Source organism: Pogona vitticeps, chromosome 14, assembly GCF_051106095.1.
Source record: "Pogona vitticeps strain Pit_001003342236 chromosome 14, PviZW2.1, whole genome shotgun sequence".
Taxonomy (NCBI): domain Eukaryota; kingdom Metazoa; phylum Chordata; class Lepidosauria; order Squamata; family Agamidae; genus Pogona; species Pogona vitticeps.
The window spans coordinates 9,538,614-9,564,856 of record NC_135796.1 but is presented as its reverse complement, the minus strand read 5'-3'; the positions used below and the strand labels follow the sequence as shown (position 1 = coordinate 9,564,856).

Below are 26,243 nucleotides of genomic sequence, written 5' to 3'. Positions count from 1 at the left end.
GTTCATAAAGACACTGAGGGCAAGTAGGACTTCTAGAGGGCCAACTTTTTGATGCATTTCTTACTTCTGTTCTGCTACTCACAGAGGACAGTTACAGCTCATTACCAGATTTGTACAGATACTCGATCGGTGAGATTGCATTAGGAGGAGACACTTATACTATTTTACATAGACATCTGGAAAGATCCTCCTCCTAAGAACTTAGTTCCGATGAGAATTTAATAGATACTACACAGACATTGTACCTTTCTTCACAGATTGACCATTTTTAAAAATCTGTTAAAATTAAAACAAGAAAGTAGAAGTCTCTTAGGTTGCCATTGTTTGGAGGAACTGCAATTGTTATAACATAGATTCTGCCAACATTTTAATTTGCATTTCAGCATTGTCCCCTCACCCCGGAATAAGACACAAGACAACCATTATGGAATAAATATGGGCCACACTTGATTGAATATTCAAATTTATCATTTATGGAAAAAGGGGGGGCTGCTGTAGTGAGGAATTAGGTTCTGCAGAGGGGTCTCAACAGACCCCTACCAAATTATGGCCGAGCCCCAAGATCTCGCAGTCATGAAGACAGTGAGAACCCGGCCAGCCCAAATTTGACCACCCCCAGACCTCAAGTCCCCTTCTTGTTGACTGTAGGTCTGGGATCTTCTCCCCGAAGTGCTGTAGTCACACGATCCGCAGCGCTGGGCGCTCAGATGAGCTATACCTTACGTGTGTTTGTGAGGGGACTCACTGAAACCTCCGTGACCAAATTTGACTACCACTCATTATGGTGGTGGTGCTGTGGGCTAAACCGCAGAAGCCTGTGCTTTAGGGTCAGAAGATCCGGCAGTCGTAAGATCGAATCCACGCAACGGAATGAGCACCTGTCGCTTGTCCCAGCTCCCGCCAACCTAGCGGTTCGAAAGCATGCAAATGCGAGTAGATAAATAGGGACCACCTCGGTGGGAAGGTAAACAGCGTTCCGTGTCTAAATCACACTGGCCATGTGACCACGGAAAGATTGTCTTCGGACAAAACACTGGCTCTATGGCTTGAAGAGCGGGATGAGCACCACCCCCTAGAGTCGGACACGACTGGACAAAAATTGTCAAGGGGAACCTTTACCTTTACCATTATGCCAAGGCACCTGTACTCTTGCAGTATAATATTGAAAGAGTGTGGTCCACTCATACTTTCCCCATTTTTTAAATCCAAAGATCCATTCTCTATTGAATAAAGAATTGATAATAGTGTTCTTAGCAGCTGCAAGGATGGAAATTTCTCAAAAATGAAGGGAAAAAATGCATGGTTTGTCCAGAAATACTTGGATGAGTCAGGTATGGTCAGCTGTACTCAAGGAAAGATTCACATGCAAAAGGAGAATGACTTCCAGAATGGTGGTGATGATGATTATCAAAGGAAGAGAAAAGAAAGAAGGATTTATATAAATCTGATCACCATTTCTTTACATTTATCAATGACAGCTCTGTGTTCACGGGGTGCCCCTAAGTCCAGCTTGGATTCTGGAAAGATGTTGTGTTGAACTATTATAAAAATCATTTCTCCCCACATGAAACGAAAATTATCTTCTCCCCAAGAAAAGTTAGAAATGTTTTAATTTCTTTCCCGTTTCAACCTAATATGAAATATTCTCAAAGGTTATTGTGGTTAATGCTGCTGGATAAACGGAGGTTACACTGGTGATCTGCTTATGGGCTTCCAACTAGGGTAACTGGTTGCCCTTATGGGAACTAAACGCTGGACTAGATGGGCTTTTGGTCTGATTTATAAGCCTTGCGTACATTTCTTCTTCTTCTTCTCCTTCTCCTCCTCCTCCTCCTCCTCCTCCTCCTCCTCCTTCTTCTTCTTCACACTGGGAATTGTTGGAATTTTATTTACAATCTCGCCGGCTGTCTGTAGTTTGAGTAACTACGAGGGAGTTTTCTGAGACAGCATGATTGTCTATCCAGCACTAACCAGTTGTTCTTCCAGCCTTTGAATTCAAAGAGAGCCCTCCCTGTCTGCTGAGTGTTCTAGCACTCTCTCTCTCTCTTGGTTGGGGGCAGTTTTCTCTTTGCTGTTGATCCACTAATTTGGCGGCTAGTACGTGTGCACTAAAAAAAGAGTAATGCACACAAGTCTGTAATTTCAAGCATCTGTAAGAAAAAAAACATCTTTAATTCTTTCTCCTACAAATCTACTCTGAGTCAGTTATTGAAACTTGAAGTGCAAGATAATGGGAAAGGGGTGGTCCATCTCGGGAACTTGAAGCTATTCTGCTCTGTGGATCTATGTACTTCTACTGGGTAGCTAAAAGAAAAATTTGGCAGAAATTCCTGCAGCAAGAACAACTGGGTGTGGATGGATTTCTGTCATCCAAGGGATGGTGCGGCTCTCTCTCTTTTGCTCTATAGTCCTTTTCACGAGTTAGAGGGAAGAGCAGCACCTCAGTACTTTTTCCTCAAACTCAGACCAGAGGACACTTGAGCTTTTCATTATCTCCTTGAGTCCAGGGTCCAAAAGTAAAGAATATTCTTCTCCCCTATAATATTACTCTTTCTAAAAACGTATTTGACATCAATGGACCCTGATAGATATTCTTGATTGGCTTGAATCCAGTTTCTTAGCCAAATGTGTTTCTTCGGTTGGATCCTGGCCAGTGTGAGGAATATTCCTAGTGATTTTAGCTACCCCTTTTTTTTATCATTCAGTCCCTTTGTTTATTAAGCCCACTGACCATGTCCCTTTTCTAAAAAAGGTGGACAGGAGGAAGAGGTGAGATAATTTCAGCTAAACATAAATCTCCAAGCATAGCAATATGAATGAACAGCTTTATATACGGCCAGCTTTTCTGCATTATACACATTTATATTCATTGGCATGGTGATAAGAAAAATAAGTAGATGCAGAAGTTCTTAAAGGGCCAGTGAGCGGAGAACCGATTTGCATGAAGCAGCTCCTTCTGTGGTTGTAGAGCTTTTAAGGAAGGAAAGAAGGGAAGGGCCTCTAGTTAGTCCCCTTCAGGAGGCCACGAGAGACACCCACAGATAACTCACCATGGCCCGGGGGCTGCTTCTCCTTGTTCTTCTCAGTTACTGCTCAGGTAAAGTCATGCAGAATGAATTTTCCACTCTTCACTTACACACTGCTTGCATTTTATGTCTTCCCCAAAGGTGCCTAATGCTTTTGTGGTGCTTGAGGGCACAGAAAGAATTTAAAATCCATGTTTTTTTATTTCTTTGTTTTCTGCAGGTATCCGTTCACAGCCGACAGTGACCCAGCCTGCCTCTGCCTCCGCATCTTCGGGACAAACCGTGAAACTCTCCTGCACCAGAAGCAGTGGTGGGAGCTGGGGCGGCTTCCACTGGTATCAAAAGAAACCAGGAGAGGCCCCTCGTTATGTCCACCGTGACGGTTACAGCAGGGGAGAAGGGATCTCCGATCGGTTCACGGCTTCCCAGTCGGGGGATTCTGGCCATTTAACCATCACTAACCTCCAGGCTGGAGACGAGGCAGCCTATTACTGTTGTGTTTGGTATAACACTGGTAATGTGTTTCACAGTGGTACAACTGAATGGGGAACTGAGACAAAAACCTTCCTTCTTCTTCTCTACAGAAGAGAAACTGAACGACAACCGAATCAAAAACCTCTGGTACTTCTGACTTCCACCTCGTAACTGCCCCCCTTATTTCTCATTTGGTTACATCTGATATTCCTCAGGGTATTGTAGAATATGAGAAGAGAATCAATTGGAAACAGATGTCTTAGATCAAACCTATTACGCGGCAAGCTAAAAATTAACTGAAAAATCATGGGCTGAGGGTTATGGTTGAATAAAGCAGGGAATGTCATCCATTGTTATGAATTTAAAGGTGCACATTTTCAATCATTACAATTCTTATGTGTTATGTGTTGGTGTAAGTCTCAAAAATGCAACCAGGAATACAGTGGTGCCTCGCTAGACAGTTACCCCGTATGACAGTTTTTTCGCTAGACACTGACTTTTTGCGATCACTATAGCGATTCGCAAAACAGTGGTTCCTATGGGGGAATTTCACTGGACAATATTTGGTCCCTGCTTCGCATACCAATTTTCGCTAGACAACGATTTTGACAGCTCCCTCCGTGCTTGCAAAACGGGTGTTTTCGGGACCTAAGCTTTGCAAGACAGTGATTTAAACACCTGATCGGTGGTTCTCAAAGCAGCTTTCCTATGGCCGATCTTCGCTAGACAATGACGATTCTTCCCCAATGGAACGCATTAAACAGGTTTCAATGCATTCCAATGGGGAAATGCTTTTCGCTAGACAATGATTTCGCTAAAAAGCAATTTCAGTGGAATGGATTATCATCGTCTAGTGAGGCGCCACTGTATTTCTGTCTCAAGAAAGCGGACAGGTAGAAACTGAAGTTTAGAAGCTTGCCTACGATTGCCAGGACACATACCCTCAAAGTGTTCACCCAGAGCGGGAACACAGGGGGGTGGTCTATGGCATCAGAGAGGCTCTTCCTAAGGGCAATTGCCTTCGTGTGGTGAGATAAGCAGGGGGTAATTTCATTACAAGTAGGTTTCGATTCAAAGGCAGGTGAGGGGGGTGACAGGAAAGAATCCCCTCACCTATGGGCTTCTCTCTTGCTGGCTGAAAGGTCTGCCTGGAACTTGCACAGCTATCCCTCCAAAGCTAAACAAATATCTATTTTCTCAAGAGATGCACTGAGAACATGCTTTTCAAAATGTTTCCTTAAGCTCAAAACTACAATGGTTTGACTGCATTTCTCTCCCCAGAAATTATATTTCACCAAGTTCAGTGGCGCTTCATGCCAGTTAAGTGGCCTCATAGTTGCAGGATCAGCTTCTGGTTTTCTCTCTCCCGTGTGCAAATAGGAACACACACTCGCATGTCCTGCTCAAGTTGCCATTTGTGCCTCAGAATCAAAGGAGTTGAGAGACCTCCACAGTTTCTTCACAGTACTTCCTATTTCCTCCTCAAACCTCTTGGTTGTTACTGTGGAGGGACCCCCACGCGGCTTCCATCCTCAGGACTTCCACTCTGCCCATTCCTTCTTGCATGGAAGACAGCTCAAGGAGAAAGAGGGGTTTCTAGTCCTGCCCTCCCTCTGAATGGACTTCCATTCAGCTTGAGACTCTGTTATTTCTCTAGATAAAAGCTGCTAAAGCAGAGGTACCCACTCAAGAGCCAATAAGGTCTGTGCTAGCCCTTTACACTTTACTAGCAGAAATACCACATATTCTCTCAATTCCATGAGTACCAGCTGGAGGGGGGGAATCATCGCCACTCCTTAGAATGCCCTCCCAGGTCTCCCATCCAATCCAGTCTGAGGGTTCCCTCCACTCTCTCCTTCCACCCATCCCAAACTCTCCTCCTTCCTCTCTGATTCCTATACTCCCCCTACTTCCCCCTTCAACCCCATTGTTTAGCCTTTAGTTTTAAAATGCTTTTGGCCTGTATAGGTCACTGTTGGTTTGGGGTCCAGTAACTAGAAGCATCAAAATGAGAACCTAGATATGGTGGCTTCTGAAGTCATCACCATCATTAAGTTTATGCAGCGAATTATCTTGGATTCGTTGCTCTCCCCTCAGTTGAGCTGTTAGCACCAGGCTTAGGGAATACTTATCAAATTTGTGTATCAGACAAAATGGGGTGGAGTAGCTTTATACCCTGGAAGACAGAAATAAACTTCAAAAAAGATCTTTAGAGACTGTGGTACTGGGCTGTACACAATGGAATAACATTTAACAGGGATAAAGGTAGCGTTCTACATCTTGGGGTGTCACTGGGGGGGGGAAACGAATGAACTGTTACAAAATGGGGGTCCCGGGATCAGAAATGCTACGAGTATTGTAGTAGAACACAAGCTATGAGCTTGATTTGTGTATGTGTGTTCCTGTGTTCCTGTGACTATTGCTCCTCTCCCCTTAGCCTCTAGGGGTAGATGTTGGTCTAGGTGTTCAATTTGTGACAAAAATCAAAGTGACATGAGGGACCCCTTTGCAGGAACTGCTCCTGTCCCTTGACGCAAAGCAGGAAATGGCCCAGCTGAGACGTCGCCTACTTCTGAACTCTCTTGATTGTTCATGCAGAGATGAAACCTATTCTATTCAGTACATCCTAGAGATGGGCATGAATTAGAAAAATGGATATTCATTTTGCTTCATCAAGGTCAACAAATCACAACTTACAAATGTATGTTTTTTCCTGACAAATCAATCAATCAATCAATCAATCAATCAATCAATCAATCAATCAATCAATCAGTCAGTCAGTCAGTCAGTCAGTCAGTAAGTCAGTCAGTCTATCTGTCTGTCTGTCTGTCTATCTAAAAACCCTATAAAATGGCCCCACAAGGAATAGAAACAGCAAATTTACAGGGGGCATCCCATGACTCTCCTCTAAAACCACTAGAATTTTCATGAAACTTGGGTTTTGGTTGTCTGAGTTATACACCCCTAGAAAGTTTCCTCCCGGGCACCCAGAGACATCAAAATTGTATTGAAGCTTCTCTGCAGTTCCCTCCAAGTTTGGTGAAAATTGGGTTTCAGACGTCCAAGTTACACACCCACAAATTCAGTCCCCAAGAAAAGTGCCTTTTAGCAGCTACCTTGGGGAAACCCAATCTTCACCAAACATGAAGATCCTGTAGAGAAGTGTCCGGGGAAGCTTCAATGCAATTTTTGCGTCTCAAGAGGCTTAGGGAGGCATTTTATGGCCAAACAAATCAATGACTCAGAAATCATTATCAACCTCTTAAAGCCTCCTAAGATTGCCCCAAAGACATGGACACATACATTTGCTAGAAGTAGAAAACATCTTCTTATATTCATATGGGCCCAGTGGCTGACCTGAAGATAATGGGTGTGGATCTCTATCATGCAGGATGTGTGGCACAGCCTTCCAAAATCTGACATTAGAGCCGGAGGTTTCAAATCACAGGAACTCTAACTACCTAGATGTACAACAACCTAATAGTGTTCTGAGGACTTTGTTCAACTGTCACACATTTGGCCCCACACTAGACATAGGGATGAACAAAAAACAAATTGTGATATTTATGGAAAATCGCTGATTTATTAAATATTCATCCCTTCATGTTCGTGAGTTCCAGAGACCACCATGAATACGAAGGGATGAATATTTCCCCATTTTATTCGTCCCTTCGTAATTTAAAAGAAAAACCATTCTGCCTCCCAGCAGAACTAGGCAGCCACCCAACCCCTTCCTCTCCCTACCTTAGCCTCCCCGACCCCCACGAATTGACAAATATATTCATTATTAATGGCTTCATGGGGACCACTTTGTGCTTCATGAGTCGTCAGCTTTTGAGAACTCACGAAGCGGTACAACTCACCAAAACCGTGAGCCGTCTCCATCTCTAATCATGACCATCACTGTTCTGAACAAGAGCGATGGAACCCAGTATGTCTTTTAGAATGGCTCCTGTATGAAAATCACGGCTGTCCCATTTATTTTTGCTGTGATGTCAAGTGTTCCGCAAAGAGGCATGATTACAAGATAAATTTGCATAAAGGGGGGGGCATCATTTTTGAATTCTCCGCATTTTTAATAAAGGGGGCAGAGAAGGTCCCTGACACAGTTCTCATTGCTTCAGAAATCCAGAAACCATTTCGACTGATCAGCATGGCCTGGGTTCTGTTTTTCTTTACACTTCTCTGTTCTTGTGCAGGTAACCAAGGGAAGAGCTAACTTTAAGTAGATTTAGAAGTCAAAAATCAAATTAGATGTAACGTGTATTTGTCACAGGTGTGTAAAATGTACTGATATTAAAGGTCAGAGAATCAGCTTTAAAATTCTTTCTATCCATTCCTTTCTTTTTCATAAAGGTGTCATTTCCCAGCCAACAGTGACTCAGCCTGCCTCCCAATCGGTTTCTCCTGGACAAACAACTATCCTTAACTGCATGAAAGGCAGTGGCAGCTGGGACAGCTACATTCGCTGGGTTCAACAGAAACCCGGCCAGTCCCCCCGCTTTGTCCACTGCAACGGCTGCAGCAGAGGAGAAGGGATTCCCGACTGGTTCACTGCCTCTGCCTCAGGGAACTCGGGATCCCTCACCATCACCAATGTTGAGGCTGGAGACGAGGCCGTTTACTACTGCATTGGCTGGTATAGCTCTCCTGGCATGTTCCACGGTGGTACACTCTTATGGGGAACTGAGACAAAAACCTTCTCTTTTAAAACCTGAAGTGCTTCAATGGGCCTGGATGTGCTGTTTCTACTTTTGACAACAGGGCAAAATTCTCAAGTTTTTTTAATACTCTTTATTGTCAAAAAAATGTCCCTCAATTCCATGGGTCCATTTCTTCACTGCCAAATAAAGGCTTCATTGTGGTGATATTTCTTCCTCCACAACTGTCGGGATCTGCAAGATGAGAGGAAGTAGGGATCTTGCAGATGAAGCCTCAGGGCAGGGATCTTTCTCCTCAACCAGCAAGGAGACAGGAAAAGAGACACAGGACACTCAAGTGTGGTTTCAGGACGGGAACAACAGCATGCCGTCAGGCTGTTCAGAGGGAATCTCTCTCCTCCTCCACGCCCTCATTTATTGATTCCTACTACCTTTCGCCCTGGTTAATTAATACTATTTTCAACAGAGGTAACTAATTTCCTTGAATACACAACAGAATCAACAGACAGGCTGGTAAACAGACAGCTAATAGTAAACAGACACAGATAATGGTCAACAGATAATTTCCTGAGTACATAGACAAGTTAGACAGGTTCTTGAATACACAACAGTGTAGAGACTGTAACTACATTATCCAGAGACAATGGACAGCAGGTTAATGATCATCCTTACTGGAAACTAGTGACTTGCAGTTTTAGCATGAGGCCTGCCATTGCCATAGATATACATTTGCTACTGCCACAGACATATACATTGTAACAGCATAACAGCATATATTTTCCCCACATCCCTACCGTTTTTTATTTATTTTGTTGAAGACAATGGCTGTTGTAGACTCTTGAAAATTCTGAATCCAGGGGGTCCGGTGCAGGTATGAAGTCAGGCTCATCTTCAGCAGAGGGCGGAATAGCATGTTCCAGGCCACTGGAAATAAGGGAAGCATTCAAATAGCCAAACCTGCTTCCTTGTTGCACTGAGAGGCAAAACTCATTCTTTACAACTTTAAAACATTGTTCATATGGAATGAAACCTGGAATCTGGTAAGAGAATTAGATGGCATATTCTGATGACATCAACATTACCGTGTACATTAAAGAAAACACAATATTGGATAACTAAACTTACAATTACAATAATGTTTGCATAATAAGAGTACTTAACAATTTTCAGGAAAAGAAAACATATTGAAAACATATTATTCAGATATATAAGCACAACATACTGCTAAGAGGCAAAAGCAAAAAACTTTAAGGTATACAGAACTTTTGCATAGAAATATGTGACACAGACAACTTCCCCACTGAAGACACACACACCATGAATTTCTTGTATGACACTTGACTGGAGAGATACATATAGAGCTTGGCAACAGAACAGCAACTTATTTTGAGGGATGAGTAGTAAAGAATGATGCTGGTATGCATCTGCCTTGCTCTGGGGCAAAGTTCTTAAACTGTACAACTGACTGAATTAAAAAGTTGCCTGCTAGTGCCCTAAATTTCTCCTGGACTGAAAATGCGTTTCTACAGGCAAGCATGTCAGATGGATTAGCATCACAGTGTACAAAATTGCCTACTATGGGGTCTACGTAGGGAATAATATGCTTCTCTGTCTCAGGGATAAACAGACAAAGTTTTCATATTACATTAGAAAATAATTTTCAAGGAAAACTGTGAGATGTAAAAGAATAAACATGCAGTGTCTACAACAAAATTACATTCATATTAGGAAAAACTCAAAGGCTAAAACTGCAGTTAATTCTGAGCATAAAACCAAGAATTGCTGCTCTAAAATTCAATACTTTAAGATCTGGCTAACAGAGGAAACACGTCATGCACTCTTATCCTACAGAAAGAAAAACAAACATTTTTGACAATTTACAGCATTTGCAACAAACATTTTCTTAGGGATGTGACACTGTTACTCCTGGAAGGCAGAGACAGGAATGCAGGCTTGTATGAAGTCCCATATGTTCAGCTACTCAGGAAGCAATGCAAGGTGTGATGTGATTTGTAGTTCTAAGAACATGGAACCTAGAGTGTGCAGGACATCATTTGGATCCTTACAAGTGGCTTGAGTGTAAACAATGCTTTCTCCAAATTGGAAGGTGATGGGGGAAAACTTTCTGGTTCGCCTCCTCCCACCCCAATATGCAGCATTAGTCTCTCTACTGTCCAGGTGGGAGGCATTCTTTGGTGATCTATATAACTGCAATGTCCAGCTGAGTAGGACTTTTCATTCAAACAGGATTAGCACATGGAAAAAGCAGTTCAAAACAAGCTTCATGTTGGTGTGTAACAGTTACCCCCCTTAGATTCTCTTCCTTCTCCCCTTCCTTATATGATGCATCTAATGCTTGTAAAGCTGCTTTTGTACCCCAGTCCATGATCACAGAAATCTGGGCCTGGGTCCCAATTCCATGAGATATCATGCAACTTTGGCTGAACCGGCGGAGTCACTGAGGTAGCTGCTGCTTCTTTCAGACCAGCAAGGAAGGGAGTCAGGCATGCAGTTTGATATGCTGATTGGAATGCGTTTATAGATACTTCTGCTGCTTGAGTTAGAGCTGTTGTCGTGAAGCTTTGCTGAACAGCAGTAGCAAATGCAGCTCCTCCCATAAACATTAGAGGACCATCAGGGGATGCACCAGCATTAATTTCCACTTGCTTAAATGCTAAATCTTGCCATTCTGGAAGGCAAGTGAGTCTTTCTGCTGGTGGAAAGGAATCTTTTATCAAGGCCTTGCAGTCGTTAGAGACAAGCCATGGGGCAGATAAAGAGCTCATCCCATTGTCCTGGTTACTGCTTTGCAGTTTGTGGATGCCTTGAGCTGGGAACAATTCACAACTAGCAGAAACAGCTGGCGCATCTCTCTGTGCTTCTGCTGCTCCCTCAATGACAGGAGGGGCAGAAATGACACCAGTTTCTGCACAAGCACCTGTTGTATCCATTGAAGGATGGTTATCAATTTCAGTTGCCTGAGGTGCCAATGCTTTTAATCCATCCTGGATTTTGCAGGAGTTGTTCTCATGCTGCTCCAGGCAAGCCAAAGAGGCTGAAGGGAGTGGAGGCAGAATTTGAGGGAGTTGTTTAATTAGATTAGCCTCGAATTCTGGATCGAAAAAGATGTTACGTGTGTCTTGGAGGCAAGTACACACTACAGATTGTTCCTGAAGATTGGATAAAGAAGTTCCCATGTTGCTAAACGTGTAGGTGTCTTACTTGACAAATTCCACTCACCCGAGGGATCCTTGCGGATGATTGACGCGTCTTGGGGCCTGTGCCAGGCGAGATGAGTGCGAATTGCCGAAAGTTGACCTCAGTCCTACTCATCGGGATCCAGAGGATGCGTGCGCGCGCTGTAGCCCTTCCATACCGGGCGTGATGAGTAGGATGATCTTCTAGAGTGGACCTCAGAGAGGTGAATTTCCTCAGAGAAGGCACCATTTTGTCGGGATCTGCAAGATGAGAGGAAGTAGGGATCTTGCAGATGAAGCCTCAGGGCAGGGATCTTTCTCCTCAACCAGCAAGGAGACAGGAAAAGAGACACAGGACACTCAAGTGTGGTTTCAGGACGGGAACAACAGCATGCCGTCAGGCTGTTCAGAGGGAATCTCTCTCCTCCTCCACGCCCTCATTTATTGATTCCTACTACCTTTCGCCCTGGTTAATTAATACTATTTTCAACAGAGGTAACTAATTTCCTTGAATACACAACAGAATCAACAGACAGGCTGGTAAACAGACAGCTAATAGTAAACAGACACAGATAATGGTCAACAGATAATTTCCTGAGTACATAGACAAGTTAGACAGGTTCTTGAATACACAACAGTGTAGAGACTGTAACTACATTATCCAGAGACAATGGACAGCAGGTTAATGATCATCCTTACTGGAAACTAGTGACTTGCAGTTTTAGCATGAGGCCTGCCATTGCCATAGATATACATTTGCTACTGCCACAGACATATACATTGTAACAGCATAACAGCATATATTTTCCCCACACACAACCAGTCATTTTAGTTAGAAGGCAGGTGAGATTTGGGAGGGAGGATGAGAGGAGAGAATCCCCTCAAGAGAATCCCCTCACTTCAGGACTTCTCTCTTGCTCTCAATACCTGGGAAAAACTAAAAAAAAATAATAATCAAAGAACAGATTGGTGAGCATCTAGAAAATATCCAGGTGATTTCTAGAAGGCAGCATGGGTCTGTTAAGGTCATGCCAAATGAATCTTATTGCCCTCTTTGATCAAATGACTAAATTAGTGCACCGAGGAAACACAGTGGATATAGTCTACTCAGACTTCAGTAAGGCATTGGATCAGGTAGACCACAACCTACTTCTGTGTAAGATAGAACCAGTGGGATAGGCAGCCCAACTACCAGGTGGATCTCCAGCTGGCTGACCAACGGCACTCAACGTGAGGTCCTCAATGGAACCATATTTACGTGGAGGGAAGTGTCCACTGGGGTCCCTCAGGGTTCTCCCTTGGGCCCAGTGCTCTTCAACATCTTCATAAATGACCCAATGAGCGGACTGAAGGAGCACTCCTCAGATTTGCTGACGACACGAAGCCGGGGGGAACTGCTAATCCTTTGGAAGATAGACTCAACCTTCAGAAGGATCCAGACAGACTTGAACATTTGGGCCCTATCCAATAAAATGCAGTTCAGTGGCGGGAAAAGTAAGGTCCTGCACTTAGGCAGGAGAAACCAAACGCACAGGTACAGGATAGGTGGTACCTGGATCGACAGTAGTACCTGTGAGAGGGATTTAAGTGTCCTGGTGGACCACCGCCTAAGAATGTGTCAGCAGTGTGCTGCAGCTGCCAAAAAAACCCCATAATACTAGCAAAGATTGTTAGATGTATAAACGTCTTGCTGGGCCAAAGAGCAGAGAACAGGTTTGCACGAAGGGGCTGTTCTGGGGTCTTGGGGGTGTTTAAGGAAGGAGGTAAAGACTCTGCCTGGTCACCCTCCTGAAGCAGACTCCTCCGAAAAGCTCACCGTGGCCTAGGCTCTGCTTTTTCTTGCCCTTCTAGGCTACTTCTCAGGTAGGTCTGTGCCAAATGAAGATTCTATCTCACAGCTGAACACTGGTTTTCATTATGCATTTGCCATAAACACCGAGCTCTATTGCGGTGTTTCAGATACAGTGGTGCCTCGCTAGACGGTTACCCCGCATGACCGTTTTTCGCTAGACATTGACTTTTTGCGATGGCTATAGCGATTCGCAAAACAGTTACTCCTATGGGGGAATTTCGCTGGACAATATTTGGTCCTTGCATCGCACACCGATGTTCGCTAGACAGCGATTTTGACAGCTCACTCCGTGCTTGCGAAATGGGTGTTTTGGGGACCTAAGCTTCGCAAGACAGCTATTTAAACAGCTGATCGGCGGTTCACAAAGCAACCTTCCTATGGCTGATCTTCACTAGACAATGACGATTCTTCCCCATTGGAACACATTAAACGGGTTTCAAAGGATTCCAATGGGGAAATGCTTTTCGCTAGACGATGATTTCACTAAACAGCGATTTCAGTGGAACGGATTATCATCGTCTAGCGAGGCACCACTGTAATGTGTTGGACTCATAATTCTTGCTTTTCTATCTTCCCAAGGTATCAGTCAGTTCAGAGGCGACAGTGGCCCAGCCTGCCTCGGCATCTGTGTCTCTGGGAGAGACTGTGAAACTCTCTTGCACCCAAAGCAGTATTGATAACTACCACAACTTTTCCCGGGATCAACAGAAACCTGGGCAAGCCCCTCACTTTATGCTCTATTATATCAGCAACTGGGGAGAAGGGATCCCGGATCGGTTCACTGGTTCAGTCTCTCTATTAACTATCACCGATACCCAGGCTGATGATGATGAGGCTGATTAGTACTGTGCTGACTTAATAAGTGACAAATGATGTTTTTCGCAGTGCTACATTCTGATGGGGAACTGAGAGCAAAGAAAGAGAATTGCAACAGATGCCACTACATCAATGACTTTTACCTCATAATCTTTCCTAAGTACTCAACTGGCTACAAATTGCGCTTTTTCGTTACTCGTAGATCACGATTGGAGCATCTGCCTGAAACAGACCTCGTAGATCAAACACTGACTATGAAATGAGAAACTAGAAACGACTGGAGAAAAAAAAAACAATGGAGGAAAGAGCTGGGCTGGAATAAAACAAGAAGTCAATTACAAATATGAACTCATATATGCATCGTATATGTGTCAGTTCCCATATGAAGAACATTATTAATAATTCTTTGGTGTTGACATTGGTTTCATGCACATCCTGTCTCACATTTCTCCTATCTTTATTCCTGATGTTTTGATTGTGATGACTGGTGTGATGATGTGGGGTCACTGTTCTCATAATTCTGTCATAGATACCACAGGGGGTTTTTGCCTGCACTGCAGGATTAAATTAATGAAGGCATCGTCCAGTAAAACCATGGGAGATCCTTTTATGGCCCTTCCTGCTCATTCATGCCCTGATACCAAGCCAGATATCATGTAGTGAGGTCTAGCATGCCAGTTTCCAGTATAATCCTTTCCTGTTCTTTGGGGTCGGGAGGGGGCAGGTCCTTCTATGTCCCCCAACACAAAACATTCTCTAAACACAAAACAGAAAGTTGCCACCAGGAATGACATACTTAAGAAACTAGCTGGGTCGGACTGGGATACACACTCACAAACAATAAGAACAATAGCTTTGAACCTGTGCTACTCCACAACAGAATATGCTAGTGCCGTATGGTATAAATCAGCACATGCCAAACAAGTGGATGTCGCTCTTACTGAATCATGCAGGGTTATTACTGGTTGCCTGAAACCTAAGCTCATTTATAAAGACCATTTTTTCCCTGGGGTTGCCCTTTGTCAATAGATACTTGGATGAGTTGGGTCTGGTCAGTTGCACTCAAGGAAAGATTGACATGCAAAATGAGGAAGATGATTAAAGGAACAGAAAAAAGATGTCTAGGATGATGATGATTAAAGGAATAGAAAAGAAAGGTTCTTACATTAGCTTGATTTTTTCCAAAAAAAAGTCTATGACCTCTCAGGCAATTATCCTCACTATGAAATGCAATTTCAAAGTGGAAGCATTTCATAACGATGCAGAAGGCAGATAGAACTCATAGAAGGCAAACTCTTTGATGCAACTCTGACACTAGATTCCTATTATGCTCCTCGCAGAGCACCGTCTTCGTTCATGACCAGATTCATACAGAAGCTCAATCATTTCGTGGAAGGGGAGGAGAGGCAAGGAGGGGATGGTAACACAGTTTTACACAGAAATCTGGACAGATCCTCCTAAGCATTCAGTTCTTGCACAAACATAATAGATATTACACAGGGATTGTACCATAAGACTTATTCCACAGATTGAGAATGTTTCCAAATAGGCTAAAATTTAAATGGGAAATTGTTTGGCAGAACTGCAATTGTTATAACATTTATTCTGCCAACATTTTAATTCTCATTTCAATATGTTGAGCCAGACAATATGTGATTCCACAAATGGTCGAGGCCGTTAGAGAGCATTGGTTGTGAAGGGGAAGCAAAATAATCTGATTTTCTGCAACCCTTCAGCATCTAGAGGAGGATGGGCAGTCCCTAAACTGAAATAAGTCTTTGAAGCTTTTCAATTAAAACAATTAGCTCAGGGGATTGGAGCTGATAATTGAACCCAGTGGGTGGATGGGAAAAATGGAAATCACAGCCACCTACAATATTCTCTTTCACCATTTCGGTTTCAATGACCGGACATGGCTGAGGTAGTAAATCCCTTCCTCGCTGCTACATGGACAGAATGGAAGCCGTTGGCCATACTATTGGATCGTCTTCCTTCTCCTCTTTCTTCATTTGGACCACCTTCAATTCTATTCTGAAGAGAAAACCAAGAAATATACAGTGGTGCCTTGCACAACGGGTGCCTCGTAGAGCGATGAATTCGCTCTACGAGGCCGGTTTTGTGATCGCAAATGTGATCGCAAAACGGTGTCTGCATAGGGCGAAAATCACAGAGCGAAGGTCGGTAAGCGGTTCGCTTACCGACCTTCGCTTTGCGACCCGCCGATCAGCTGTTCGGCGGCTACAAAATGGCCGCCGGAAGCCCCAAAATGGCCGCGCGCAGCGTTTTCGCACCCTCGTTAAGCGAGGGGAGGGCGCAAAAATGGCTGCCGGCCATTGCAAAACATTGCTGAACGGTGAGTAAATCAGCCGATTGGAACGCATTAAACGAAGTTTAATGCGTTCCAATGGGCTTTTCTGCCCCGTTCAGCAATGTTTTCACACAGCGAGGGTTAATCCGGAATGGATTAACCTTGCTGTGCGAGGCACCACTGTAAAACCGGGAGGTCACGTGCTGTCTTTAGAAAGTGAGCTCTTTCCTACAAAGGTCCACCAATCAGTAATGATGCCCTCCAGATCAAGGCAGCAATCTCCCTTGGTACCAAGAGTTCTAGGTGCAAAGCTGTATTATATGTACAGAAGGACCCCTGTATCCACAGGGGGCTGGTTCCAAGCCCCTTGCACATGCTGAAATATGCACGTTAAAGAAAATGCTATTATAATAAAAGTCACTATTTTGATGGCACACAGTTATTTATTCATGGCCTCTGGCTCCCTCTAGTGGCCAGTTTTGGTGACTTAATTTTTTATCAATTCCTTCTCAGCTCTGTGAAAATAGATTAAAGCTATTACACCGGTGCTGTTTTATCTTTGCTACATTGGGCAACTTTGACAGAACGCGGCCATAAACTGCTGGAAGGGACATGGTCACAATGGCTCCTTGATTCTTCTATGGTTGATGTGTACTCTTGCAGTATAATATTGGAAGAGTGTGATCCACTCTTACTTTCCCCATTTTTTACCCCAAAGATCCATTCTCTATTGTATAAAGAACTGATAATAGTGTTCTTAGCAGCTGCAAGGATTGAAAATTTTCAAAAAATGAAGGGAAAAAAATGCATGGTTTGTCCACAGATACTTGGATGAGTCGGCTATGATCAGCTGTACCCAAGGAAAGATTCACATGCAAAAGGAGAATAACTTCCAGGATAGTGGCGATGATGATTATAAAAGGAAGAGAAAAGATAGACCGATTTATAGAAATCCGATCACCATTTCTTTACATTTATCAATGACAGCTCTGTGTTCACGGGGTGCCCACAAGTCCAGCTTGGATTCTGGAGAGATGTTGGGTGAAGTATTATGAAAATCATTAACACACACACCCCCCTCATAGAATGACTATTATCTTCTACCCAAGAAAAGACTCTGAGTTGGAAATATTTTAAAATGTTTCCCTTTTCAACCTAAAACAGAATGTCATTGAAGGTTATGGTGGATAGTGCTGCTGGATCAAAGGGGCTTGCCTGTCCACTGATGTCCAGTTTATGGGTCTCCACAGGGGCAGCTGGTTGTCCTTGTGGAGACTAAATGCTGTTCTAGGTGGGCTTTTGGTCTGATCCGCAAGCCCTGCTTATGTTTGATTCTGCATTACTGAAACAGCGACGTCTACGTTGGCTTGGGCACGTCGTGAGAATGGCTGACGGTGGGATTCCAAAAGATATCCTGTATGGGGAATTATTGCAGGGAAATCGCCCCAGAGGGAGACCACAGCTGCGATACAAGGATATCTGCAAGCGGGATCTGAAGGCCTTAGGAATGGACTTCAACAGATGGGAAACCTTGACATCTGAGCATTCAGCCTGGAGGCAGGCGGTGCATCATGGCCTCTCCCAATTTGAAGAGACCCTTGTACAGCAGGCCGAGGCAAAGAGGCAGTCCCGAAACCAGCAAAATCAGGGAGCTGGATAGGGGACATATTGCATTTGTCTTCAGTGTGGAAGAGATTGCCACTCTCAAATTGGCCTCCTCAGCCACACTAGACGCTGTTCCAAGACCTCTACACAGAGCACAATACCATAGTCTCTCAAGACTGAAGGACGCCTAATCTAATCTGATCTAATCTGCTGTCAATAGTTTGAGTGACTTTTCTCAGCTTGAATGATCATCCCTCTATGCAGCAGTATCCTATTGTTCAGCTTTTAAACGCAATGAGAGCCCTGCCTGTCTGCGGAGTGTTCTCTCCCTCTCTTTGTTGATCCCTGGCAGTTGTCTCTTTGCTGTTGATCCACTCGTTTGGTTGCTAATATGTGGGTGGTAAAGAAAGCAGTTACACAAGTCTATGATTCCAAGCACCTGTAAGAAAAGAAACATATTTGTATTCTGTCTCCTACAAATGCCTCTGAGTAATTGAAACTTTAGTTAATGAGAAATGGGTGGACTCTGGAAAACTTGAAGCTATTCGGTGTTGTGGGTTTGTGAACACCTACAGCATAGCAAAAAGAGAATTTTACAAGAAATTTCAAAACTCTGCAACAGGAACCACTGGATCGGATTGGACTTAGCTCAATCAAGATATGTCGTGGCTGAGAGCTCTCCTTTCTGTTCTATAGACTGTTTTTCCGGAGTCAGGTAGAACAGCAACACTTCAGAATTTTTAACTCCAGCTCAGATCAGAGGACACCTGAGTCTTTCAGGATCTCCTTGAGTCTGTCTAGAATCCAGGGCCCAAGGTAAGGAATTTTCATGTCCTCAACATTACTCTCTCTACAAATACGTTCGACACAAGTGGACCCTGACAGATATTCTTGATCGGCTTGAATCTAGTGTGTTAGCCAAAAGTGTTTCTTCATTTGGGTCCTGGTCACAGTAATGAATATTCCCAGTGCTTTTAGCTACCCTTTTTATCACTCAGTCCCTTCGATTATTTGGTCAGCTGACCATCTCACTTTTCCAAAAAGATGGACAGGAAGAAGAGGCGACATCGTTACAGCTAAACATAGCACTCCGAACATAACAGTATGAGTGATGAATTTATAAACAACCAGTTTCCTAGCATTATTCAATTTTTAAGTCATATTTATAGACATTTATATTCATTGGCATGGTGATAAGAAAAATAAGTAGGTGCAGAAGTTCTTAAAGGGCCAGTGAGCGGAGAACCGATTTGCATGAAGCCGCTCCTTCTGTGGTTGTAGAGCTTTTAAGGAAGGAAGGAAGGGAAGGGCCTCCAGTTAGTCCCCTTCGGGAGGCCAAGAGAGACACCTCCAGAGAGCCCACCATGGCCCGGGGGCTGCTTCTCCTTGTTCTTCTCAGTTACTGCTCAGGTAAAGTCATGCAGAACGAATTTTCCACTCTTCACTTACACACGAGCTTGCATTTTATATCTTTATCAAGGGTGTCTAATGCTTTTGTAATGTGTGAGGACACAGAAAGTATATCAGACCCATGAGTTGTATTTCTCTGATTTCCCAAGGAATCAGTTTCCAGGCAACAGTGACCCAGCCTGCCTCTGCCTCTGCATCTCTGGGGCAAACTGTGGAACTCTCCTGCACTAGAAGCGGTGGTAGGAGCTGGTACAACTTCCACTGGTATCAACAGAAACCGGGACAGGCCCCTCGCTATGTCCACTGTTCTAGTTGCAGCAGAGGAGAAGGGATTCCTGATCGGTTCACGGCTTCCCAATTGTGGACTTCTGGTCATTTAACCATCACTGATGTCCAGGCTGGAGACGAGGCAGTCTATTACTGTGCTGCTTGGTATAGCACTGGCACTGCGTATCACGGTGGTGCAATTTAATGGGGAACTGAGACAAAAACCTTCCTTCTTCCTCTCTAGAGAAGGGAAACAGAAACAAATGTCTCAGGGCCTCTGACGTCCACCTCATACCCACCACCCCTTCTTTCTCCTTTTCCGTCAGCGTGCCATAAATCATGATGAGAGTGTAAGTGTGTGACAAGTGCCTTCATTCACATGGGAAAGTAGGAATGCACAAAAATGTCACAGAAGAGGATACACGTGGTGGAATGAAACAAGAAACCATTGACTGAAGATTCCCCTCATATGTAAGGATTCCAGTTTTCACCTTAAAGGTGATTAAATACATCTTCTGCATTACAAACCATATTAATAGCCCTTTCCTTTCTGGTTGGTGTGTTGTTGGTTTTATCCGTTTTAGGAAAAAAAATGAACTTGGTCATAGTCCACTGAGTTTAGGAGTTCAGGTTGCTAAGGATGTGAGAAAATATGCTGTTTAGCTTTCCTTCAGTCTAAAACTGCCCAACGTGTTCCGGCCTGAATTCACGGCCTTCTTCAGAGACAGTGACTTTTTTTTTTGCCAATATTGGATCTCTTCTTTGTCACAAAAAGGTTTGCCATGAAAATGTCTGCATGCAGGAGTGGAGACCCTTTCCTGCCGTTGAGCGTTATCTGTCCTAATGTGTCCTGCTGCGTTCTGGCACTGCAGATCAAAACCCCTGAGTGTTGTCGTAGCCAACACACCTCTTCCCCCCAGTTTCTCTGGCCAGAGTTCTGACTGAGTGGGAAAAGAGGGGCCACGGAAACATCCAGAGTAGCCAAGAAAGCCCAGGCATGCTTCTCCTGCTCTGTGGTCACAGAGTTTCATCAAAGACCATCAAAGGGGCCATGTGCCTTCATTCTGTGGTCCCAACACACTCTCAAAGGATCAGAGGATGTCAGGAACCAAGCGGGTGAACGCGTTCTCTCCAGGCCGCTGTTCTCAGACAGCTATCATTCGTTTTCCAACATAACTCTAGCCATGCTTGGAAAATTATTTTCTTTTTGTTTGTTTTTTTGGAGTGAAAATCCCAGAATCAGCCAGACATCAAGGGCCACAAACGGGTGTCACTCAGTGGCCAAAGATTTATGAGCCTGACTCTTACATACAAGCTTCCTAAAATATGTGGGAAATTGTACGGAACGTTTTGTTGTCAAAAAGTGTGGGATGGCAACTCTTTTCCTTTCGGCCTGTGGGAGTCGCTGTTGGTTGAGAATCCAAGCCACTGAATGCACCAGAAGGTCAAGGGGAGCCGTGGGCCTGTGGCTTGAAGTGCAGCAGGATATGGTTCAGTACAGGCGTGTCCTTCTCCATCGTCTTTTCTGCTCATGCATGGGGAAATTAAACCTAGCTAGAAGAGTGTCCTTCTAAGGGTGCATGCCCTCTGGGGCTCTTCTTCCAGATCCTCAGCTTCATTCATGAGAAATGAGCACATGGTTTGGATGCAGGGAATCAAGGGAGGCAAGGAGAGTGACATTCCAGTTTTCTAAAAACTGCCACAAGACTTTCTTCTTCATTTTTTTAAGGACCAAAAAAGAGCCTTCATTTTTTGTAAGGACCAGTAACTAAAAGAGAGAAATTCTTTACCAATGGGAACATCTCCGTGTCACAGCAAGAGCTTCTGTCAGTAGAAGTCCTTTGATTTCTTTTATATTTGGCCTTCAGGAATGAAGGAAAGGATCAAATTCTGTAATTCCAGAAAGAGAGAAAGACATCCTCATGTCTCTCTGCACCAGGAACGCTTTGAGGTCCAACTGTGGGCTCTTTCCAATGCCTGCTTCTTCTCTTACTGAACATGTTTCTGCCAGGAGTCTGGCTCGTGGATGCAGCCAACACAGAGCGTAGAAACTCAAGAGGAAACCAGCAAGGGACCAAGCGATCTGGACTGGTCAGGAGGAAATCCAGATCTCTTCAAATGAATGGGGAAAGGCCACACTCTGCGTCTCCACTAAGGCTCAAGAAAATGCCTAGGGGGGCGTGATTGGGAGGGGAAGGAAGGGCTCAGGGCCAGTCCTAATGTGCCATCTGAGGAAAGAATTTCACCACCATTTCATCCACAGGGATGGGTGTGTATGAGGCAATGAGTTTTCTTAAAAACAAAAAGGTTATTTTGACAATTCCCCCTGTTTTTTTCCTCTCTAACGATATTCTTTAGTGCCTGCTGTTTTGCCCAACAGACACGGTTTTGCCAAGAACTTCTGAGGCAGGATGCATTTTAAGGTCATGTTAAGATGCTTTCCCCCCCCGTTCTCTTCCTTCAATATAGTCATCAAAACAGCAGGCACTGAAGCATACAGTTAGAGAAAATAAGAACAAACTGGGTGAATGTTCAAGATAACCTTTTTGGTTTTTAAATCACAAAATTTGGAAGGACCAGAAAACAAGGCTGGAAAATCAAGAGATAGATTTCCCTCCCTCTAAAATGATATTTGGCAGTAGAGTTAGTTGCTCACTTCAGAGTCCCTAAGTCCTTAAGGCACCCGTTTTTCATGGCGTAGCCGCTTCCAAGCTCCAGGTGTGATCTATTGCTATCTGAGCAAGTGTTGTTTCTTGAAGGAGACAAATGAAAACTCCTTATGTCCTCAGATACCCAGGTTTCACTCCCAAGGGATTTTCATGTTTCCAACAGCCATCTGAATCTAATTCAAATCTTTTTAGACTGACAACCTAATCCGACTGGTCTTCCTTCTGTGGTGCTCAGTTCTTCCAACCATGACCATCACCAAGCAGATTGAGGGTGATGGGTCCTCCTGATCTTTGTATTTTTTAAAAAAGATCTCCTGTATGGAATTCAGGACTGTCTTATTTGTTTTTGCCGTGACATCAAAACTTCAAAGAGACACGGAGATGGAGAGTGGCCAATGACTGCAATATAAATTTGCATAAAGGGTCAATTTTTCAGTTACGTGCACTTTTAATAAAGGAGCACAGAAAGAGTCAGGCAGGGTCCTCTTTGCTTCGGAAGCTGAGAAATCCTTTCAACTAACCAGGATGGCTTTGGTTCTGCTTTTCGTGACGCTGCTCAGTTTCTCTGCAGGTAAGGAAGCCAATTTTATGTAAACTTGATACTTAAAAAAAGAAATTGACTGTAATATGTATTGATTAACAATTCACTGATATCTGGGCTCAGAGTATCAGCTGCATACCTTATCTCTCTCTCTCTCTCTCTCTGTTTTTTTTTTTTTTTGGAAAGGTGTCACTTCACAGCCAACAGTGACTCAACCTGCCTCCCAGTCAGTGTCTCTTGGATAAACAACGACCCTTTCCTGCTCCAAAAGTAGTGGCAGCTGGTATGACTATGTGAACTGGTTTCAACAGAAACCTGGGCAACCGCCTCGCTTTGTCCACTGCAATGGCTGTAGCAGAGGAGAAGGGATTCCCGACCGCTTCACTGCCTCTGCTTCAGGGAACTCGGGATCTCTAACCATCACCAACGTTGAGGCTGGAGACGAGGCCGTTTACTACTGCGCTGACTGGTCTAGCAGTGCTAGCATGTTCCACGGTGGTACAGCCTGATGGGGAACTGAGACAAAAACCTTTACTCTTAAAAGCTGAAGTGCTTCATTGGGCCTGAATGCGGTGTTTCTCTTTTTGTGATGACAGGGCATAATTCTCAAGTTGCCTAGACTTGTCTTTGGCAAAAATTGCCTCTCAGTTTCCTGGGTCCATTTCCTCATGGTAAAATTGAGGCTTCTAGTCGTTGCTGGCCTTAGATATGCAGATGAAACCACTCTGATGGCAGAAAGTGAGGAGGAATTAAAGAACCTCGTAATGAGGGTGAAAGAGGAAAGTGCAAAAAAAAAAAAAAAACGGTCTGAAACTCAACATCAAAAAAACTAAGATCATGGCCACTGGTCCCATCACCTCCTGGGAAATAGAAGGGGAAGATATGGAGGCAGTGACAGAGTTTACTTTCTTGTGCTCCATGATCACTGCAGATGGGGACAGCAGCCACGAAATTAAAAGACGCCTGCTTCTTGGGAGGAAAGCAATGACAAACCTAGACAGCATCTTAAAAAGCAGAGACATCACCTTGCCTACAAAGGTCCGCATAGTCAAAGCTATGGTTTTTCCTGTAGTGATCTACAGAAGTGAGAGCTGGACCATAAAGGCTGACCATGGAAGAATTGATCCTTTTGAATTGTGCTGCTGGAGGAGGCTCTTGAGAGTCCCCTGGACTGCAAGGAGAAGAAACCTATCCATTTTGAAGGAAACCAACCCTGAGTGTTCACTGGAAGGACAGATCCTGAAGCTGAGGCTCCAAGACTTTGGCCATCTCATGAGAAGAGAAGACTCCCTGGAAAAGACCCTGATGTTAGGAAAGTGTGAGGGCAAGAGGAGAAGGGGACGACAGAGGACGAGATGGATGCTCTGGTCCATGGGGTCACAAAGAGTTGGACACAACTACATGACAAAACAACAACAAGTCATTGCTGGAATATTTCTTCCTGTGTAACCAGTCATTTGTAGGTTCCAGTGAGATGGTAGGTGAGATGGGTGGTGATGGAAGAATCTTTGCAATCAAAACGAGTAAACCAGCTGAGTTTCTTGAGAGTTTCTTGAGAGGTCTAATTTGGCCACGGTGACATATGATCTGACTTGGTTTGATTAATGTAGCACATTCTACATAAGGCTACCTTTGGAAAGTGTTCAAAAACTCCAGCATTTCCAAAATGTCACAGCCAGATGGCTAGCTGGGGCTGGTTGCAGGGGACATATAGCTCCTCTGTTACAGCAGCCCCACTGGCTGCTGCTCTATTTCTGGGCAGAATCCAAGTTTTAACCTATAAAGCCCCATATGTCTTGGGTCCAAGCTATCTAAAAGGCCGTGTCTCCCTCTATGAGCCATCCTCGACATTAAGATCATCAGGAGAGGCCCTTTCTCTTGGTCCCACCGGCTTCACAGGTGCACCTGATGGGGACATAGGAGAGGGCCTTCTCTGTTCTCTGCTTCCATACTGTTTTTAACTTTTAAATATTGTCTTTTTAATAATATAAGCCACTTTGGGTCCTTTTAAGGAGAAAGGCAGGATAAAAATATTTTACATACACACACACACGCACGCACGCACGCACGCACGCACGCACGCACGCACGCACGCACGCACGCACGCACGCACGCACGCACACATACATACATACATACATACATACATACATACATACATACATACATACATACATACATACATACATACATACATACATACATACAAGAATCCTCTTAGTAGCAGAACATCATCTGTGGATTCTTCTCTCATTACCCAAAAGGTCTGTGTGGAACCTGCGTAGCTATCCTTCAGAAGCTAGGCAAATGCATTTTTTATTTTCTCAAGACTCGACATGGATGTTAAATGTTTCCTTGAACTTCTGGCCCCAAAAGCAACCATGTCTGTCCTCTCTGTGTCTCCTTGGATGTCAGTTTCACAGCATGTAGTGGTGCTTTCTCCCTGGTAAATGGGCCTGTGGTTGCAGGCTATGTTTCTCATTTTCTCTGTACGACCTAGAAGAAGGAGGACATACACAAACACACAACCTACCCATGTTGCTTTTTCTACACAACAACAAAGGGAGGTTTGAGGGCCTTTCTTCATTGTTTCAATTCTGGCTTCCTCTTCAAAGCCTCTTGGTTGTTCATGTTTCCCTTTATTAGAAGCAGAGATCCCCATATTATCATCATCACCATCATAATCTAAGATGGTTTCCCGCCTCAGTGCCAGCCACTCTGGCCGTACACGCTTGCAGGGAATCCGCTTCAAGGCGACTGAGAACTTTCTCTTCCTGCCCTCCCTCCGAGTCGATTTTGAGCCAACCTGAGTAGCTATGACTTCTCTAGATAAAAGCAACTAAAGCGCCGAGACCTATTTAATACCCAATAAAGTTAGCAGTAGAGATGTGACGAACCGCTGAACTCGAAGTCCCTGCCGGTCCATTTTTCAGCTGAATGGGAGTCTGGTGCCACTTAGCCCCACCTTCTCAAAGACATCTTCCCATTCAGTCACACCTTCCACCCATTACAAACCCCTCCTTCTTCTCCTATATAAATCTCCCATTTCTACACTTCTCTTTTTCTCCCCCCCAACCCCACCCCACAATCCTGTTATTTGCAGCTGGAAAGAAGGCGATCGCCTTAGGACATAGGGCATAGCCTATGCCTTTGGACTGTAGAGGTTGCTGTTGGTGCAGCATTCCAGGAAATGAAAGAATTTAAAGGACCTTGGAGATCTTGCACTTGGAGCTTAAGAGAGGAGCACAAGATGCACCCTCTTGATGCAAAGTACTTCATTTTAAATCACTCTCTGGGTCGTGCGGTGTGGGTCTTTCTTTGCAAAATGATGCTTACTGGGGATGTATTTTAACCTCCAGGAATGAAGGGAAATCACTGAAATTAGGGCATCTGATTGGTTGTGTCTTTTGAGTGTAA

At 44.1% G+C, this 26,243-nt stretch overlaps 1 long non-coding RNA gene and 1 pseudogene across 1 annotated transcript; both read left to right on the top strand.

The window, feature by feature from the left end:
• The first annotated feature begins 3,051 nt into the window (after nt 1–3,051).
• Nucleotides 3,052–7,719, top strand: LOC144584808 (immunoglobulin lambda variable 2-23 pseudogene; annotated as a pseudogene).
• Nucleotides 7,720–19,232: 11,513 nt separating this feature from the next.
• On the top strand, nt 19,233–20,893 carry LOC144584771 (uncharacterized). Its single transcript, XR_013539199.1, has 2 exons — nt 19,233–19,349; nt 19,499–20,893. It is a non-coding gene; the product is annotated as an uncharacterized LOC144584771 (long non-coding RNA).
• Nucleotides 20,894–26,243: the final 5,350 nt, after the last annotated feature.